Source organism: Sorghum bicolor, chromosome 4 (genome assembly GCF_000003195.3).
Source record: "Sorghum bicolor cultivar BTx623 chromosome 4, Sorghum_bicolor_NCBIv3, whole genome shotgun sequence".
In the NCBI taxonomy this organism is placed as follows: Eukaryota; Viridiplantae; Streptophyta; class Magnoliopsida; order Poales; family Poaceae; genus Sorghum; species Sorghum bicolor.
The window spans coordinates 40,373,466-40,392,719 of NC_012873.2; positions in this window are offsets into that span (position 1 = coordinate 40,373,466).

Here is a 19,254-nt window from a genome sequence, read left to right on the forward strand (position 1 = left end):
TGTCCCACGAAACCTGATCGAGCACTCCTTAAATGTCTCGAAGACCGCAAGACCAATCAAGCAAAAACTGCGACGGTTCGCTCGTGACAAAAAGGAGGCTATTAGGACAGAAATAACACGGCTTCTAGCAGCCGGATTCATAAAAGAAGTGTATCACCCCGATTGGCTCGCCAATCCGGTTCTTGTACGCAAAAAGAATAATGAATGGAGAATGTGCGTTGATTACACTGATCTCAATAAACACTGTCCTAAATATCCTTTTGGTCTCCCTCGCATCGACGAGGTGGTCGACTCAACGGCCGGATGCGAACTCCTCTCTTTTCTAGACTGCTACTGTGGTTATCACCAGATCTCGCTAAAGGAAGTAGATCAGATCAAAACGTCTTTTATTACACCTTACGGCGCATACTGCTACACGACCATGTCTTTCAGACTCAAAAACGCCGGAGCCACTTATCAACGGGCCATCCAGCAATGCCTCCACGACGAGATTCGCGATGACCTCGTCGAGGCCTATGTAGACGACGTGGTCGTAAAAACAAGGGACGCGAGCACCCTAATCGACAACTTAGACCGAACTTTCAAGGCGCTCAATAGGTACAAGTGGAAGCTCAACCCCAAGAAGTGCATTTTCGGCGTTCCTTCCGGTCTACTGCTCGGCAACGTCGTCAGTCGCGACGGCATATGACCAAACCCTTCAAAAGTCAAAGCCGTACTCGACATGCGACCACCGAAGAACGTCAAGGATATTCAGAAGCTAACCGGATGTATGGCCGCCCTCAGTCGTTTCATCTCAAGGCTGGGAGAAAAAGGCCTCCCTTTCTTCAAACTATTGAAAGCGTCAGAAAAATTTTCTTGGACAGAGGAAGCCGACGCTGCGTTCACTCAGCTTAAGACCTTCCTCACTTCACCACCTGTCCTCACAGCGCCTCAGCCCAATGAAGACCTACTTCTTTACATTGCTGCAACCGACAGGGTTGTTTCCACGGCAATAGTGGTCGAGCGAGATGAACCAGGTCACGCCTACAAGGTCCAGAGACCCGTTTACTTCATAAGTGAAGTCTTAAACGAGTCCAAGGCCAGGTATCCACAAATACAGAAGCTCATATACGCCATTCTGATAACGTCAAGAAAGCTGAAGCACTACTTCGACGGCCATCGAGTCCTGGTGACAACCAGTTTCCCTCTCGGGGACATCCTGCGCAATAAAGACGCCAATGGCAGAATCGTGAAATGGGCGATGGAATTGTGCCCATTTTCCCTGGAGTTCCAGAGCCGAACTACGGTCAAGTCTCAGGCCCTGGTCGATTTCATTGCTGAATGGACGGATCTCAATGAGCCTCCCGTTCCTGATGTCTCAGACCACTGGTCAATGTTCTTTGATGGGTCCTTGAACATCAACGGTGCCGGCGCTGGGATACTGTTCGTATCACCCAACAAGGACAAACTGCGTTACGTCCTTCGGATCCTTTTTCCGGTGTCAAACAACGTCGCCAAATACGAAGCATGCTTGCATGGCATAAGACTAGTCGTTGAGCTGGGAATCAAGCGCCTCTATGTCTATGGGGACTCCGCTTTGGTCATCAACCAGCTCAACAAGGAGTGGGACGCAACCCACGAGAAGATGGATCTCTACTGCAAAGAAATTCGCAAATGGGAAACCAACTTCTACGGCATAGAGTACATCCACGTGGTCCGGGATAAGAACCAAGCAGCAGATGCGTTGTCGAAGTTAGGCTCATCTCGGGCCCAGATCCCGCGGGGTACTTTCGTCCAGGACATCCACGAGCCAAGCGTAGGCTCCCCCCTGGTCGACAAGCAACCCACCGAGGCAATGCTCATAGACGACGCCACTCCGACAACCGGTGGGCGTGACTGGCGTACCCCGTTCATCAAGTACATATCGGACGGGACAGGCCTTCAGGACAAAGCAGAGAATGAATGCCTCATTCGACGATCAAAGAACTACATCCTGGTCGACGGCAAACTCATGCGAAAAAACGCAAGCTCCGAAGTACTGCTCAAGTGCATACCCCAAGATGATGGTATCAAGCTCCTAGAAGACATACACGCTGGATCCTGCGGCAATCATGCTGCATCCAGAACGTTGGTTGGAAAAGCCTTCCGAGCAGGTTTTTATTGGCCAACCGCGGTGAACGATGCGGAAAAACTGGTCCGACACTGCGAAGGATGTCAGTTTTTCGCCAAGAGGACACACGTACCTGCTCACGAAATTCAAACCATCCCGTCGTCTTGGCCTTTTGCTTGCTGCGGACTTGACATGATCGGGCCATTTAAACCAGCCCCGGGCAATTTCAAGTTTGTTTTCATGTTAATCGACAAGTTCTCTAAGTGGATCGAATACATGCCCCTGGTCAAGGCAACCTCCGAGAAGGCTGTGGAGTTCCTCAATCAAATCATACACAGATTCGGCATCCCGAACAGCATAATCACCGACATGGGCACTCAGTTTACTGGCACCACTTTTTGGGACTTCTGCGATGACAGAGGCATAGTCATAAAATACGTGTCAGTGGCACATCCACGTGCCAACGGTCAAGTTGAACGTGCTAACGGAATGATCGTTGACGCCCTAAAGAAAAGGTTGTACACCGAAAATGACAGAGCACCCGGTCGATGGATGAAAGAATTGCCGGCAGTGGTCTGGGGCCTCCGAACTCAGACCAGTCGAAACACAGGGGTGTCTCCCTACTTCATGGTGTACGGTGCAGAGGCGGTCCTGCCGTCTGACATACACTTCGGATCTCCTAGAATCGAACACTTCGACCAGGCGACCGCTGACAACGCCAGAGAACTCGAAATCAATTGCATGGAGGAAAAGCGTTTAGATTCTTGTCTCCGAACAACAAAATACCTCGCGGCAGTCAGGCGATACTACAACAGGAACATCAAGGACCGTTCCTTCGTGGTCGGCGATCTGGTACTTCGATGGAAAACAAGCCAGGAGGGAATGCACAAGCTATCCACTCCCTGGGAAGGACCCTTCGTGGTGACCGAGGTCACACGACCTACGTCCTACAGATTGGCATACCCAGACGGAACACGAGTGCCTAACTCTTGGCACATAGACAAACTGCGACGTTTCTATCCATAAAGTTTTAATAACTTTCCTTTGTAAGTATCTTATAATTGTTGATAATGAAATTCTCTATTTTCTGCCTATACCTTGTCACACACAGCACTCGGCAAAACTCCTGCAATGGATGCTCTTAACGACTACCAAGACGAATACGGTGACACGTCACTCAGATAATCTTACAGCGCTCAAAACAACAGTCATGACAAAAAGCAAACTTTATTACAAACTTTACATACAAAGTTTACAATAAATACCCTGACGGGCAGACACTAGTCTATTCCTACAGACTACTCTGTTGGCCTAGCTGCTCGGGCTGATCACCCGCCTGGCCCTGCTGCCCGGACGAAGGGGTCGGGGCCACCGGCGCCTGGCTGGTCGAGACCGCAGGCGTCGACCGCCCATCTCCCGCAACGGACGCGCCCGACAACTCCCTGGCCGACCTATCTGAACTCGGCTGGTCTGGGGGAGTGGCCGTTCCGCACAGATTGATGTCGCCGATCACTGTCGACGACAAGTCCAGCAGACTACCCCGAAGCTCGTCCGCTTCCTGTGGGCCGACCTCCTTCGGGTACCCCTTCTCCAGCCTGCTCAAGTCGACCAGGGGATAGTGGGCGCGCACCATGCTGAGGACGTGCGCGCCGGCAAACTCCCCGGCGTCCTTCACGAACTGCTGGAGCCAGTCCCACGCCCGTTGCGCCTTCTCGACCGGGGTCAACTGTGGCGCGCGGGGCTGGCTCTCCGGGAGCTCGGGACTGATCAGGTCTAGGACCGGGGACACTCCTTTCCAGATCCTGCAACAGTTGACCTTCCAGGAGTCCCGGTCCTTGATCAGATCATCCAGGTGCTTCTTGGCGTTCACCTTGAGCACTGCAAACGAAACAAAGCGTTATTTTCGGCATACCAAACAAACAAAGGGGCGACAAGCAGCAGCTAACAAGGCGGCACCCATTACCAGATAATTCCCGGTCCTTTCGACCCAATTCCTCTCCTGCTCGCCGCCCGGACTCCAGCGCACCGGCGAGCTGTTGGCTGAGCTGCTCCTTCTCTTGTCGGAGGCGCGCCACCTCCTCCTCCAAGTCTGCGTGAATCATAAACTGGTCAGTAAAGCAAACTACACAAGTACGCAAAGCTGCTCGGAGCGTGTGACTAACCTTCTCGCTGCCGGTACTGGTCGGCCAAGCGACGAGTGAGGTCGAGACGACGCTCCTCTTGGGCGCTCATCTCGGCCACCTTCTCCCCGACTTCCGACCGCAGCCGGTCTACCTCCGCGGCCAGGGCCTTGTTCTCGGCCACGACGCCTTCTATCTGGTCAAAGCACCGTTTCCGGTACTTTGCCGTTTTCATTGCGCCCTACAAAGCGAACATATAACGACCATGCAAGACAAGGCATAGAATGTACAGCAGTAGAAAAAGTCGCTTACCTTGACTTCGTCGACGAGGCGCTTGGCCGCGCGCTCCACCCTGGCGGCCTCCTCGGTCTCGGCGAGCTCCTCATGCCCGATAAAGTGATCCCCGCGTTGGCGCCACACATACACGTGTTGGCGGCCATCACGGGGACGACCCTCAATCTCTTCCACCTCGTCACCGGAGGCCGCCCGGGTTTCCTCCTCCTGCGCTGCGTCACCCTCGGTGGTCAATGTGGCTAGATCAGATTAGTTATCCTTGTCACTATTAGTTATTTTATATATCTTTTATGTGACACTTATCCCTGTATGAAGAGTTAGATATACGTTCTCAATTATACATGCAATGATAGATGCTCAATCTCATATTCTATTCTATAATCAATAGTGATGATTGCTAATCCCTTCCCAGTGGTAAAAATATAAATAACGATACCTGGAATACTTCCCGGTTAAAATGCTGCATCGGTATTAATCTATGCGCTTGCAGATCCCATTCATTATTTATTTAGAAGAGCAATTGCATATTTCTATACCGCGTCTCTCATGTCATGCTGGGGATGACAACTTGGCTTAAGTGGTGTGAGGGATAGGTTTCGCATTTTTTGCACCGTTACTAGATTTAGAGAACTTAGTCTACTTTTGGTAATGATGTTAAGAATACCCAACAAGCATTTTTGGCGCCGTTACCGGGGAAGGTTGATTACTAATCAGGAATGGAATAAAAGATTTTGAGTTATCATTCGCATCACTAATATGATTGAGCTTATCTATTCTCTCATACAGTTTTACCCTGATATTTTTCTATTTTATCTTATGCAGGGGAATGTATGAATAGAAGACATCTTCCAGGAAATTTTGTTGATAATCCCGAAGCTTTATTCAAGAAGACTAGAGCCAAGCTCAAGAAGAGATCATCAACACTTCAGCAAGAAGCTTCATCCAATCAAGAAGATCACCGGAACTTGTCTACGCTACAAAGGAAAAGAATACTACGTGGGCACTCTGCTCAACAAACTTCCTAGCTAAGTTCTTTCCCATGGACAAGACCAATGCTCTTCGTGGGAAGATTACAAGTTTTCAGCAACAAAATGATGAATCTGTTCCAGAAGCATGGGAGCGCTTCCAAGACTACATCCTAGAATGTCCCCATCATGGAATGGAAAGTTGGCTATTGATGCAGACGTTTTATCATGGGCTCGGCAACAGTGCCCGAGAAACCATGGATGCTGCAGCTGGAGGAGCATTCTTATCACTTACAATACCACAAGCCACAGCTCTTGTGGAGAAGATGGCGTCCAATCAAAGCTGGAATGAAGAGAGGACCCAGACACGCAAGAGAGGTGGAGGTATGCATCAGCTGAAGGAGGTAGACATGCTGTCGGCAAAGCTAGACCTGCTCATGAAGAAGCTCGACGATAGAGCTGGAGATAAGAAGGAAGTTATGCACATCTACGACTCTCACATGACTTGTGAGGAGTGTGGAGACACTGGACATTTAGGCAACCACTGCCCTGAGATGCTTGAGGATGTGAACTACATCAACAATAACAGCAACAACTACTACAACCGTCCTCAACAAAATCAAGGTTGGAATCAATAGAGGCCTAACTACTCAGGTAATTATCAAGGTAACAATTCTTACAACAACAATAATAATTTTCCACCTCTAAGAGAGTTAGTATCTAATCAAGGAAAGCTAATAGATAACCTATCTAAGAAATTGGCATCTAATGATAAAATGCTAGAAAATATAAGTAATAGAATGGATAATTTCTCTACTGCCATCAAGAATCAAATTAGCTTTAATAAAATGATTGAATCTCAGTTAAATCAAATAGCTGCTACTGTTCCTGCTACAAACCCCGGTATACCATCACAACCGAAAGGATTAGAATATGCAAATCTTGTAGACATGTTTGATGCAGGTAATTGGAGTAACCCCGTCACTGAATTCTCTACTGACCTTCTGCCGGTCAAGAGAGGCGATCCAGGACGCCCCGTCATCCCGATCTCCATCGGCATGGTGGACGTTCTAGAAGCACTCTGCGACTTTGGCTCCAGCGTCAACATTATACCCAGGGTACTCTATGAAAAATTCTTTACATATCCTTTATTAGAAACAACCATGTGTTTGCAGTTTGCAGATCAGACGATAACTTTTCCAAAAGGAATATTGAAGAACCTTTGTGTCCGAGTTGGTACCTTGTATGCCCTAGCAGACTTCGTAGTGGTAGAGACCGGAAATGATGAAAAAGCACCCATCATCTTAGGGAGGCCATTCTTGAACACCACGGGAGCTATCATCTACGCTAGTGCTGCCAAAATCAGTTTCTACGTCAAAGGGAGGAAGGAGACATTTTTCTTCAAGAACAAGATTACACAAATTCCAGATCAGTCCAGACGTCAATCAAGGAAGAGGACCAACAGGAGGAACAGGAACAAGCAAGTGTGGGCCGAGTCAGCTAAGATGGTCACTGTAGTTCATGGAGGCCAAGATCATCAACTTAAGTCACCGCTTTTGACCAAGAAGGACGACCCAGGAATGCCAAGCATCTACTACTCCATCAATGGATACAACTTCTACAAGGCAACTTCTGACACCGGATCGGGCGTCAACATAATGGCCGCAGTCACCTATCGGCTCTTGTTCGGAACCATGCCTCTAAGACCAACATACATTCAGCTCCAGATGGCAGATCAGACATTTCGAGAAGTTAAAGGAATAATAACTGATATCCCAGTCAAAATAGACGATCACTTTGTCTACACAGACTTTCAAGTTATTGACATGGGAGAAGACGAGTATGATCCACCCATCATCCTTGGAAGACCGTTCCTCAGCACCGTTAAAACAATTATCTACATTAGAACCGGAGAAGTCCATATGCACTTCCCCTCAGAGAAGGTACGCCGCTACTTTACTGACCCTAACTATATCGTTGAAGAATCTAAGCAGGTAAGGAAAAGACGCAACCGTAACCTGAGGAGGCAGATCATCAAGGATGGATGGGCAGACTACGAAGGAGAAGTTGTAAGGTCAGAAGACGTAGAGTTTAAACAGAATTATCGAAAGGAGATTGAAGCACCAAGTCAGGTGTGGAAAATAAAGATAACTATACAAGAAGAGGAGGCGCTGCCGGAAGTACCGACTACGCCATCCAATGAACCTCAGGACGATTGAAAAAATGGAGAGTCCCGTTCGGAGGACTTAAAAACACCGAACGCCTTGCCAAGAGGTAAACTTGGTAGTTATCCTTTCCCTATCAATTATTTCAAATAGTTTACTTAGTTAATCATGTTCATGCTATCCTAAAAAGAAAATAAAAATGTGAAAAAACAGTAAGCCCCATGTGAGTAGACGAGTGGCATAAAACCCATAAGTACATTCACTGTGGTGGCATAAAATTAAAATAAATATTTTTTCTGCTTTATAAAATGAAAATATAAAAATAGGGAGTAATAATTATTAAGGAGTCTCAACATGATAAAGGCTAGATATTTATGCTAACACTTAATCAGTTCCACAAGCTTTGTTGTCTATTTGAGCTCCACAGAATCTAAGAATCAAGAAGACTAGTAGACGGAGGACATTCTAATCGCTGTCAGAATGCTGCTGACTTTCAAATACACCTCTGACACCTGCTAGCTACATCAAGAGAAATTACGTCAAAATTCAGCTTGGGGGAGAGCACCCCCATTTATCTCGATAAGTATTTCTTTCTATCTATCTTTATACTTATATTATATTAGAATACATAACTATGAAAAACCAAATAAAGATTTTATGCCTATATATATATATATCTTTTGCTTAGTATGTTTAATAAATAAATAAAGTGGCTATGCTAATCTGTATCTAAATAAAACTTAAGCATGGATATGATGAATAGTTGCTCTGCCTAATTTGAACATTTTAAGTTCTCTCTCAAGTTTAGACATAACTGTTATAATTTAAAGCTTGCTCTAGACCTAAACTTGTGGGATGAAAACTTGATCTGAAGTCTAAGTTGTTAACGGATATGATATGGGAAGGTTGAGCTGTTGTTTATCTGTTCCTAGAGATGCTAGAATTCTAGAGAATTTTATCTTTGAAAATCTTTAAAATGTTGCATGATGAGTTCCTGTATGATGAGAGTTTAAATTCCTACCACAGCCATATATACATGCTTGCTAGACTTTGAGCCACACATTTACTTTTTACTGCTTATGGAGCTTGTCATGTGGTTAAATCAAGATTTCACTTGCACGTTCACTCATATATGCTACTTCTACTCCGGAAGTACCATCCACATATATCCATCCATTTCCATCTCCAGAATCACCCAAAAATATTCTACTCCTAATCCGAGAGAGAATAGCCAAAATTATTTCTGTTTTCCCTTGTGAAATAAATGCTCAAGTTATCTTGTTACTACCACTTGCTACATTATCTCAAGAGTTGAGTGCTCTAAAAAAATGAGGAAATAAAAAGGAGCAAGTGCTCGGAACCTCGAAAGAAAAGAAAAAGTGAGACGAGAGTTAAAAATAGACAAGTGTCCGACAGTAGAATTAGGGGTACAAGATACCCACCTGAGAGAAAAGAAAATATAGAGCATCTCATTCTCCTCAAAAAGTTCCAAAAAGCAAGAAATGAATGTATCCCCTCAAAGAGCAAAAGTAGAATTAGACTTTCACCGTTGTTATCACCATCATCACCATACACCATTCATTCGCCACACATGCACATCTTGATTAAACTTATTGATTTGTTTCTTTGGATCCATGGTTTGACTATACAATAAATGTCTTGTAAGTACGTATACTTTATTTCCCACCTATGAGCTCTAGATATTAAAGCCTTATTAGAGTAGGGTGAGAGAGAAGACAATGTTACTATGCTTTATGCCACAAATATCATATATATTGAGAGAAGGCATATACCATCACTTCCTTGGTAAGGATCCAGAAATACCACAAAAGAGAGATCTGAGAGAGAGTCATACAAGGAATCTCTAAGTTTTATTTGAAAATCTACAAAAGCACCAGAGCTATAGCTGATCAAGAATAAGAGACATGGCACTTGACTAGACTGTTCTATCTTTTAACTACTCAAGACAGAAGTGACGGTTACAAGTCCCATGGTGAAGGTAAAGTAAGTAAGTTTTAAGTCTTGACAGTTTACTATAACTCATAGATAAGATCTTATTTAAAAAGCATGTGTACCGTCAATTTTTAAAAGATATTGCAACAACTTATGATCCATAGCTGAGTCTATCCTTGCACAGGGACGAGCAAGAGGTAAGCTTGGGGGAGTTTGTTGACGGTCCTTAAGTATCAAATTTAATTATCAAATAAATAAAGAAAAGGATCCAAATGAAATCAACATCCAGACTTAGGGTTTTATGTGACAGAATTCCATGAGTTTTGGTGTTTGTCTATTTCTGTAGGGGGTTATCAGGAAATATGGAAGAAAGGCCCACACATCGGGATTACATAGAGATATTAACGTGCCGCGCAATTATCTTACATCTAGAAGACTCCAGAAGCCACGAGACCGAAGCGGAGGCGAAACGGGGCTTGACTCTGTGCGCCCGCCTGTAACACCCTAGGTGTTAAGCATGCACTTAGTCTCACCAAAGTCATGCATAAGCATTTCCATCAAGCATAAGCATCATGAGCATGACACTCTTTTCAAATTATGATTTTATGTGCTTCATTTCATGTGTTTTAAATATGTTAAAAATATGATACTTGCTTCTAAAATTGTGAAAAATTCAAATTAGGATGATTTATGTGTGAGAAGAATTTAGAATATTTTTGTGCAATTTTTGGAGCTATGGAATCTGAGAAATGGAATTTATACAAAAATATCCAAAAAGGATTTAATTAAAACCTAGAACTAAGTTTTAACTTGTAATTCAAATTCTGTTTGGAATTTGGTCTTGCTTGTTAAAGCAAAGTGGTAGAGTTTTTGTTTTGGAACAACTTTGCTTTTGGGTGAAAATGGTGAAAATGATTTGAAAGTGGTCAAAATGCTTTTGGAAGAGGATTTGAGAAAAGAAATTCAAAAAAAAAATGGAAAAGGGAAAAGGGGGCGCTAGCAGGCCGCGGCCTCGCTTCTGGCCCACTGGCCGAAGCCGGCTCGGCCCGCCCGCGCTCTCCCCTCCCCCTTCCCCGCGCTCGCGCCCGCGTCCGCGCGCGGACGGCCTCGCCGCGACGCCGTGGCGCGCCGGCAGGACTCGGCCGCCGCGTGGCGGGCATGCGACGGCGTGGAGACGCCCTGGTCGGCCACCAGGTGCCCCCGGTCGCGCTCGCCTCCGCCCCCGCTCCCATTTGCGCCCCTCAGCTCTCTCTCTCTCTCGCTCTCTCGCTCTCGCGCAGCGCTCGCCGCTCCGCCGCACGCCATAGCCGCCGACGGCTCGGAGCTCCTCTCCCGGCCAGCTCCGGCCCTCTCCTTCCCCTTCGCGACCACCACCGGCTCCGCCTTGTCCTTCCGCGTCGCGTGCTTGCGCTCTTCCGCGCTTGGTAAGCCCTGCGTGTCCGCTAGAGCTCACCGGAGTAAGTCGGAGCTCCGGCGACCTCTCGGCTCGCACGGTTCTCCCTCTTCTCTCTGTCTCTGCTTGCGCTCGTAGGTGCTTTGGGTCCGCCTTAACCTCGCGCACCTTTTCCCGTTAGTGGCTCACGCTCTACCGCCGTGAAACGGCCGGACCACGGCGAGCAGCGCCGCCGCGTCCGCCATTCACGACGGCGAGGTAGTTCCGGTGCTCGTCCGGTGCCAAAGAGGGTACGGCTGGACTCGTCTCGTTCGCGCGAAGCCGTAGGTGCTCACGGTGTCGCCGGAAACCTCACCGGCGGCGAGATTCCGGCCGATCTTTGGCCGCGGGGTCACGGGGTGGATGACAGGTGGGGTCCTCTGACTCGCGTGTCCCGCCTGTCAGTGACTCCGAGGGAATGGATCTGGGTGCGTTTAGTGTTTTAGGTGGTTTTCCGTTTTAAAAGTTTTTCCAGAAAATGATTTAAATGTTCAAAAATCCATATCTTGATGAATATAGCTCCAAAAATGGTGAAATAAATTTTGGTGTGTTCCTTATTTCCAGATCTATATCCTAGTATGATTGCATGTCATGTTTGAATAACTTTTCTGTGTAAGTATAATTAATCCATGTTTTTGTTAAACTTGGAAAATGCATAGTAAATGAAATATGGCTCAGAAAAATGTGAAACTTGTTTTGCTGGCTCTGCATGTGTGTTTACTCACGGAGAAAATATTGTTACATGTTATTTGGTGTACAAATGAATTTATGGTAATTTAAATGCTTGCATGGCAGTACTTTATGATTTTTAATAATTAATTGAGTCATGCAATGAATCTGGAAAATTTTGTGGATGTTTCTTATGATATTAGACAAATTGTAAAAATATGAAATCTGTTGTTTGACACTTATACCTCAGTAGGGTGATTATACTTACTTCATTACTTAATCTTGTGATTTTTGTGGTTCAAAATAAGTAACCAAAAATTATGAAAAATTTACAGTGGACTTTATGATTAACTAGTAGTCTCCTGTAATTTTTCTAGAATTTATTGATGAACAGAATTGCATGTGATTTTTAATGAGCTTAGAAATGAATAAAGAAAATTTTGAATGGTTGTGTATGTGGGTTGAATGGACTAAGTTGGGTTGGGTGTATTTTTGAAGCATCATGTAGGTTGCTGATGTCATTTGAAAAGTAATTATAGAAGAGAATGTAATAGGTGCTTGATTCAATTGTTTATTCTTGGATGATGTTGACTACCTTGTAATAAGCATGACCAAGTGCATTACCTATGCATCATAACATGACTCCTTTGGTACTCTCTCATATAAGCATCCACTCGGGCATCCCGCACTCCACTCATGAGCATATATGCATCATACAGGCTCGCAGGAGAACGAGGTGGGAACCGAGGAACCCGAGGAGCTTCAGGAGCAGGAACCTCCGGAAGCACAAGAGCCCGGAGAGGAACTGCAGGAGTGTCCGGATCACAGACCCAGCACGTTTGAGAAAGGCAAGCCCCGGAGCATTCTAAGTCTCCCTATTCTCGCTAACTTATATAAAGTGCTATACTTATTCTACTGTATTGCATATTAAGTGATAGGAGTTGCCTGATACCGTTGCTGCATATGTACTCCTTGTTATCCCTACTCGTTATCTACCTTGTCCTAGGTAGATAGGCGCGGAGTCTATGCTTAGCTTGCTTAGTCCGGTAGAAGTCGGGTGATGTCCTGTCACCTGCGAGATATAGGTGGATACCTGCTTGATTAAGCAGTGGTTGCTGGGGAAAGAAATAACCAAGTGTGGAATGTAATTGGAGACCGGGCAGGGTCTTATGGTGGGTTGACCATGGTGCCCCTGCCTGTGTCGATTAAGGACCGATCGTTGACGGCCCTCTTGTCATGTTGAACGCATGCCCCACACTTAGCTGGAAGGATAAGTCGTTCCGACCGCGAAGCCTGAACACTATCCGGGCCGGGAATCGAGCCGCCATGCGCTGTATTGGTGGTGGTTGAGGAGAACGACGAGGGCGCGGCGCGCAACCTTGGTATACCTTGGATACCTCGGTCGCCGGAACGGTCCTCGGGTACTGGCGGTGCCTGCCGAACCCGCGAATTGGTCCTGGATAGTGTAATACGGTGATCTGTAGCTCACTTGATCAGTGAGTGTGGTTTGTGTGGGGAATACCTCGCCAGCTGGTTAGAAATCGATTCGAATCGCCATCGCTCCTGGATAGTGAGCACTTGACATGAGCCCTGTCCTCGTAGTAAGGACTATGGAACACTTGGGTTATAATGAAACGGGTTTATGACTGCTGTGATGAGGTACTATCATAGTCTCATACTTGCTTGTAATAGCACAGGAGCAAACCTAGATAATAGATAATGATACTTTCAACTTGAGCAGATTAAAAGAAGGAAAGATTTATGTAGGTTCGGGTAATAAAACCTTGCGGTCTTTGCAAAATGGTTGTCAGCTACCCCACTAAATAGCCTTCATGATCCTTGATGAGTCTTTATTTTAAGTTTATGACGGGTAAGTCTAGCTGAGTACCTTCTTGTACTCAGGGTTCTATTCCCATGTTGTTTTGCAGATGGTCAAATGTATTATGGTTATTGCATCCTCTGTCTGTACCCAGCTATGGGGGATGACTAGACCAAGGGCAATGGTCACTCCGTCTCTTCCTTTGCTTTTGGTGGGAATGACCGAACTATGGCACTGTATCAGACTTATCGTGTGTGTTGTAATTTCAAACTATGAAACTTCCGCTACTTGAAGAACTTGGTTTGTAATAACTTTAAGCACTCCGGTGTATTTTATGAATGTTGTAATCTGGATGTGCTTGTGGATGGCGACCGCTAAACTTATTACGATCTTGGCTGTCTATGCGAGGTGTGGTTTGAAATCCTTCGAGATTTCACGGACTACCGGGATTATATGGGCTTAAGCGTGATAGTTCGACTATGCAAACGGTCACTATTAGGCTTAATCTCTTATAATTTGGTCGGTTCTGTTACAGCTGGCATCGGAGCAAGGTTTAGCGAGTTACTGTTCATAAGTACGTTTTAAACAAAAATCTAAACCGGTTTAGTAAAAGATTTTAGTAATTAATAAAGATCAAGGTGTTAAACTAAGTTTTGGAAAAATTATCTAGTGTGCCATGGTCATATCCTTTATGCCCAGTTAAGGACTCTAAGGTGGCTAGCTAAGTACTGACTTGGGGGTTAATGCATCATATTTTTATTTCGTCGCTCATACGGCGTGCAATAGTATGAGTGCCATTCAATTGAGTGGTAATGTATGGATCAATTCTTCCTCTACGCCATGGTAAGTGGGAGTTGTGAGAGCATGATCGGATACACTGCCGGTCTAGGGAAGCGTTGTCAGGTGCTGTGTCATGCACGCGTGTTGGTGTGTCTTGGGAACAGTACCGCATGCTGGGAATTCCGTCCTGAGAGGCGATGCCGTCATTAGGGCGATGATGTGGGTAGTGACACGTCACATGCATGGACGGGTGTCTGTGTATGTGAAGTGTATAGTTTTAAATTTTTGTTATGCATGACCATACTGTGGGTGGGCTGAAATGAGTTTTCTGCAGGTACACTAACCACGTTCTCGCTTAGAACGCTAGTTACGTTATGAGAGAACGTTGTGTGCCACCGCATATACCGCTTAGTGTTAACCTTTGTTTTCTAAGTTTGTGAGATCGTAAGTTCGTGCATGCATCATGTTCATTTCATATCCTTGCTTACTTTCCCCCTTAATTTAATCTGTCCCAATTCTAAATAAAATAATTAAAGGTAATCCTCGCTCTTACCCACGGTATTCCATTTGCAGCAGATGGCACGCACTAGACTCACAGCTCGCAAGTCCACTGGTGGGCGGGCCCCTCGCCGTCCGTTGGCAGCTAGGAGCTCGCGACATAAGAGCAAGTTCCTAGAGGAGTTTGGGATGCCCACTTTGCTTTGGAGGGTACTCAGTTCGATGGGGTATCCCGAAGGAAGGGAGCCTCGCTACTATTGGGATAAGGAGCCGCTTGGTGACGAGACCCTGGTGGGGATTGAGGCAGTTGTCCCTACGAGTGGAGGAGACCCTGCATGGGGCGGCTGGGTGTATGAGTCCCGAGGTGTCACGCCTTTCCACGGTGCCAGCAGGGCAGCTTTCGCAGTTTTGAGGGACCTCATGGAGAGGTTTCCACAGGAGCTGGCCCACGCCTTCGCTGGGGTGTTTCCCCGGGGTGACCCCTACACTTCGGTGTGGGATCAGTCCGAGGTGAATGCTCTAGAGAGGAGTGCGGATGAGGACCAGCACAGTGACAGTGCAGCTATGAGTGCCATGTACGCGTTGATGAAGACCTATGGAGGCCTGGAGCGTTGTTTGGGTCGCTTGTCCGGGTCTCTTCTCACCGTCCAGGATGAGAAGCGTCAGTTGCAGCGTGAGTTTGACTCTGAGGTTGAGAGGCTACAGGCAGAGTTGGCTCGTGTGACCAGAGAGAGGGACCAGGCAGTCCAGAAGAACAGTGAGCTAAGTCAGGACCTGCTTGCAGTACGGGAGCAGAAGGACAGGGTGACTACTGCTCACAGGAACTGCGAGCGCATGCTAGTCCATGTGCTTGGACAGAGGAATGAAGCCTGGCACGAGGAGGACACTTTGAGGGCCCGACAGCTAGAGCTAGAGCAGCAGCTAGCTAATGTCGAGGAGTACAATGAGAACTTGCATGAGGAGATCCACCAGCTGCATAACCAGCTCCACCCTCACCACCTACCTGGAGCAGCGGAGCTAGACTCTGAGGACGAGATGGACGCGGATCCCGAGATAGGAGCAGCTGCTAGTGGTGACGAGGATGAGGATGGCTCTGGCATGGACAGTGACCACAGCGAGTAGATGCTAGGGCTCTAGAGCTAGTCTTCCCTCTTTTGTGATGTATGTTGCGTGGCATGTCATGTACTTTTGGATCTGGGCTGTGTAAGACTTTATGAGTTGATACTGAAAGTCCAGTGTATGTATGCTGGCAAGTTGGATGTACGCGGACCTTGTTGCGTGAATGTTAAGTAATCTGTTAGTGATGTTGTGCGTGGATAATGAGTTGTTGTGCCTTTGTTTATTGTGTGAATTTATTCCTTCAGTAAATTCAGTATGGCACGATTTTGCACATTTTCTACCGATTGATGGCAACTCCTAACGATTGCTTATCATTGGCGTATGCAGATGGTACAAACACGTGGCGGGGGTAGCAGCAATCCGGGCCTTGGAACAGGTACATCCGGAGGTGGGGCTCAACGGATTGAGGACAGAGCACCAACACCGCCACCGCCACCACCGCCTCCCCCGTACACTGCGGATGTGTTTTTCGCGCAGTTTCTGGGAAGCCAACGCAACATGGAACAGATGCAGCGCAACATGGAAGAAGCTTTGCGCAACATAGCTGACAACACCCGTCGTGGAGATAATCAGGGTGGTCGGGAGGTCAACCAGTACAGTTCGTTCAAGGACTTCTTGGATACCAAGCCACCAATCTTTAAGGAGGCCTTGGAACCGCTCGAGGCAGATGAATGGATCAATACCATGGAGCAGAAGTTTCGTCTTCTTCGGATGACAGAAGAACTCAAGGCTGAATATGCGGCACATCAGTTGCAAGGACCCGCTGGGATTTGGTGGTCCCATCACCGTACCACCTACCCAGAGGGGACACCAATCACCTGGAACCGCTTCACCACCGCTTTCCGGGGAAATTACATTCCTCCTGGTGTGGTTGAAATGAAGGTTGGGGAGTTCATGAGGCTGTCCCAGGGGACGAAATCTGTGAAAGAATATCTACATGCCTTCAATAATCTCGCTCGATATGCCCCTGAGTTTGTAAACACGGAGGCCAAGAAGATTGCCAGTTTCCAGAGAGGCTTGAATCCAAAGATGCTGAAGACCATGGGTACAGGGGCCAGGGCTACTTTCAATGCCTATATCAGTGACTGCCTGACCCAAGAGAACAATAACAACAACTACAGTGCATCCAAGTCACGTAAAAGGGCTTTTGAAGCTGGATCATCCCAGTCCAGGGCACCAGTGACAGGGCGACAGCAGTATCGTCCCCCTGCCCCAGGTGCTAGGTTCCGACCGCCGCAGAGAAGGAACACCGGACATCCAACACAGCAGAAGCCGTACAAGGTGGCGATAGCTCCTGCCAAGCCAAAGGCAATTCAGGCCGCAGCACCTGCCGCCAACAATGCGCCCAAGGGTCCATGCTATAACTGCCACAAGATGGGGCACTTTGCTAAGGAATGTCCCTACCCCAAGAGGCAGCAGCCAACATATCCAGCTCGTGTGCATCATACCTCGATTGAGGAAATCCCGGAAGGAGAACTGGTAACAGCTGGTATGTTTTCTGTCAACCAACATCTTGCAGTTGTTTTGTTTGATTCTGGATCGTCGCATTCATTCATGAGCCAAGCATTTGCACAAAGGCATAGTCAACCAGTTACAGATCTGGGCTATGGCTACCGCATCAGCTCAGCAGGGGCAGATGTGTTGACCAATAAAGTGGTCCGAGGGGCAACCCTGGATGTAAGTGGCCGAGTTTTCCGGGTAAATCTAGTGGTCATGCCTGGGTTAGTTTTGGATGTTATCATGGGCATGAACTGGATGAGAGAATGGGATGCGGTCATAGATACTGGAAAGAGGATGTTGTCTCTCAGAGAACCACAGGGCAGTAACTCTTTTCAAGTACCTCTGCCCCGTCGTCTTGACTTTGCTAGCATCTCCTGTGCTACGCACGTGGTTCCTTTACCACAGATCCCAGTAGTCTGTGAGTTTCCCGATGTGTTTCCCGAGGAGTTACCAGGACTTCCCCCAGATAGGGAGGTAGAGTTTGTAATCGAGTTGATACCAGGTACATCACCAATATCTAGAAGGCCGTACCGGATGCCACCAAACGAACTCGCAGAATTGAAGAAACAACTAAAGGAGTTACTAGAAAAAGGGTTCATCCGGCCTAGCTCGTCGGAATGGGGTTGTCCAGCGTTGTTTGTGAAAAAGAAGGATCAGTCGTTGCGCATGTGCGTGGACTATCGTCCACTCAATGGAGTGACAATCAAAAATAAGTATCCCTTGCCAAGGATTGACATCCTGTTTGATCAATTGTCCAAGGCAAGAGTGTTCTCTAAGATAGATTTGAGATCCGGGTATCACCAAATCAAGATTCGTCCGCAAGATATCCCGAAGACTGCTTTTTCCACCAGATATGGGTTGTACGAGTATCTTGTCATGTCCTTTGGGTTGACAAATGCTCCTGCATACTTTATGTATCTGATGAATTCAGTCTTTATGCCAGAATTGGATAAGTTTGTTGTGGTGTTTATCGATGATATCCTGGTGTATTCAGAAAATGAGCAAGATCACGCCGAACATCTGAGAATCGTGCTGACACGATTACGAGAGCATCAGTTATATGCCAAGTTCAGCAAGTGTGAGTTCTAGTTGAAGAAAGTTCCGTTCCTAGGGCACATTTTGTCTGAAGAAGGGATTGCCGTGGATCCGTCAAAAGTGCAGGAAGTCATGGACTGGAAGGCACCAACTTCTGTCTCGGAAGTTAGAAGTTTTCTTGGTCTGGCCGGGTATTATCGTCGTTTTATACCTGACTTCTCCAAGATTGCTAAGCCAATGACAAGTTTGCTACAAAAGGATCATAAGTTCGTCTGGACGGAGGGGTGTGAGTTAGCCTTCCGCACCTTGCGAAAGTTGCTAACCACTGCTCCCGTTCTGGCACAACCTAATATAGAGAAGCCTTTTGATGTGTTTTGTGACGCATCGAAGAGTGGCCTGGGGTGTGTGTTGATGCAAGATGGCAGGGTGATAGCTTATGCTTCCCGACAGTTGAGAAAGCATGAAGTCAACTATCCAACGCACGACCTTGAGTTAGCAGCAGTAGTACATGCTTTGAAGATCTGGAGACATTATCTGCTAGGAAATAAGTGTCACATTTACACCGATCACAAGAGTTTGAAGTACATCTTCACTCAGTCCGAGCTGAATATGAGGCAACGACGGTGGTTAGAGCTAATCAAGGATTATGACCTGGAAGTTCACTATCATCCAGGCAAAGCTAATGTGGTCGCAGATGCTTTGAGTCGCAAACCGCACTATCAAATGGTTCAACCGTTGTTTGAAGATGGGTTCAATCTTATGCATCCTGAGGTCTTATCACATACAACTCAGTTGTTCACTCGAGAGTCAAGTCAT